The 2,571-nt window shown below is 43.9% G+C and overlaps 1 non-coding gene across 1 annotated transcript; it reads right to left on the bottom strand.

Annotated features, from left to right (window-relative positions):
* Positions 1 to 2,060: 2,060 nt before the first annotated feature.
* Positions 2,061 to 2,198, bottom strand: LOC119926147. Its single transcript, XR_005450051.1, has one exon. It is a non-coding gene; the product is annotated as a small nucleolar RNA SNORA7 (small nucleolar RNA).
* Positions 2,199 to 2,571: the final 373 nt, after the last annotated feature.

The following is a 2,571-nucleotide window of genomic DNA, read 5'->3' as shown; positions in this document are numbered from 1 at the left end:
CTGTGAGCCCCCCGTGGGACAACCTGATCACCTTGTAACCTCCCCAGTGCTTAGAACAGTGCTTTGCACATAGTAAGCACTTAATAAATGCCATCATTATTATTATTATAATGCCTGCAAAGTGCTTTGAGCTTTTAAATAATAATAATGATGGTATTTATTAAGCCCTTACTATGTGCACAGCACTGTTCTAAGCGCTGGGAGGATACAAGGTGATCAGGTTGTCCCACGTGGGGCTCACAAGGGACTAAACAACAGAAAGCCATAGAAATAAAAGGGGCTGCTATCAATGTTTGACAATGAGTCTGCGGACTTTGAATGAATGTATTTGTAAGAATAAATACAAATTATTATTATTTTATTATTATATTATAATACATTATTATTTTATTGTTATATTATAATAATGTAATTCATTATATTAATAATACTATTGTTAATGTTAATGATATTGTTAATTATTAGTATTATTGATGATGCATGGCATTAAGTATTTATAACAGGTAATTTATTTATTTGTGATAAGTACTTATTTAAAAATATTAATAAATGAATACATCAGTAGCCCAAGCTCTGGTTTATGAGTCCAGTGAGATTCTTATCTCTCAGAGTATTTGTCTCCCTAAACCAAAGAGCAATCAATCAATCATATTTATGGAGCAGTTACTGTATGCAGAGCACTGTATTAAGCGGTTGGGAGGTGCAATATAACAGAGTTGGTAGGCATGGCTCCTGCCCACAACGAGCTTACAGTCTGGAGGGGCTGCAGCAGCAGAATCAGCAGACCCGGGGGTCAGGGGGAGGGTAGGAGCTGGAGAGAGATCATTTAGTGTCTGTTGGAGAACTGGATTCACCGAGAGAGATTTCCATGCATTTGTGAGATTCATTAGCCACAGCAGAATTACGAGGGAAAGCAGTCAAGTGTGTAGGAGACGCCGCAACAGCTCCGGGGTTGACCAAACTCTGTAACCGGCCTGGGATTCAGAAGGTGGTGGGCTCTAATCCCGGCTCCACCACGTGTCTGCTGGGTGACCCTGGGCAAGTCAGTTCATTTCTCTGTGCCTCAGTTCCCTCATCTGGAAATTGGGGATTGAGAATTGAGCCCCACGTGAGACAGGGACTGTGTCCTACACTATTTGCTTGTATTCACCCCTGTGCTTAGTACAGTACCCAGTACATAGTAAGTGCTTAACAAATACCATCATTATTACAACAAGAGGGATAGGGCATTGAGGATGACACACAAATTCGTGAAGCGTTCCATATTTTTCAAGGCCCTACTGAGAGCTCACCTCCTCCAGGAAGCCTTCCCAGACTGAGCCCCTTCCTTCCTCTCTCCCTCGTCCCCCTCTCCATCCCCCCATCTTACCTCCTTCCCTTCCCCACAGCACCTGTATATATGTGTATATGTTTGTACATATTTATTACTCTATTTATTTATTTATTTTACTTGTACATATCTATTCTATTCATTTTATTTTGTTAGTATGTTTGGTTTTGTTCTCTGTCTCCCCCTTTTAGACTGTGAGCCCACTGTTGGGTAGGGACTGTCTCTATATGTTGCCAATTTGTACTTCCCAAGCGCTTAGTACAGTGCTATGCACATAGTAAGCGCTCAAAAAATACGATTGATGATGATTGAGGTGGGAGGAGAAGTGTTCCGGGTTCCTGGAGGGTAAGAGTCCAGCGGTCTCGGCCGTGGATACAGCCCCAGCTGGAATTCCCAATGTTCCGAGTGTTGAGGCAGCCCCAATCTGGCCCTGCCCCTCAGCCTCCCCAATCAGGAATGAAGGGGTGGGAGTGCTGGAGGAGTGGAGTGGGCAAGGTGGAGTTACAGACTCTCTCTTCTCTTCTTGTCTTATGCTGTTGAGTCGTCTCCAACCCATGGCGACTCCACGGACATATCTTTCCAAAACGCCCCACCTCCATCTGCAATCGTTCTGGTAGTGTATCCATAGAGTTTTCTTGGTAAAAATATAGGCGTGGTTTACCACACAATAAACTTGAGTCTCTGGCCCTGACTCTCCCATGCCGCTGCTGCCCAGCACAGGTGAGTTTTGACTTGTAGCAGATGGCCTTCCGCTCGCTAGCCACTGCCCAAGCTAGGAATGGAATGGGTATGCCTCTGCTTGACTCTCCCTCCAGTAGCTGAGACTGGTAGAGTACTGGAAACTCTCCAGGTGTGATCCTGAGAGCGGAGACTCTCTCTAATAATAATAATAATGGCATTTATTAAGCGCTTACTATGTGCAAAGCACTGTTCTAAGCGCTGAGCACTGTTCTAACCTGAGCACTGTTCTAAGCGCTGAGTACTTTGTAAAGAGCTAAATCTGTATGGGGGCTGTCTGCCCTTCTTTTTCCCCTTCCCTTCTAGGACCCTCAGGTCTTTCATTCCTCTTCACATTAATCCTCTCCCTCTTTCTCCTCTCCCTCTTTCCTTTCACTGGCAGCAATTGTTTTTAATGATATATTTCCTTTAGACTGGGGCATTTGGGACCGAGAGGGCATTTGCCACTGTGTACATTTTAATTTGTTTTTTGGATGGTATTTGTCAAGGGCTTACTATGTGTC

The sequence above is a fragment of the Tachyglossus aculeatus genome, chromosome 3 (assembly GCF_015852505.1).
Source record: "Tachyglossus aculeatus isolate mTacAcu1 chromosome 3, mTacAcu1.pri, whole genome shotgun sequence".
Classification (NCBI taxonomy): domain Eukaryota; kingdom Metazoa; phylum Chordata; class Mammalia; order Monotremata; family Tachyglossidae; genus Tachyglossus; species Tachyglossus aculeatus.
Note: the sequence above shows the minus strand (reverse complement) of the source record. Positions and strands in the feature narration are given on the sequence as shown.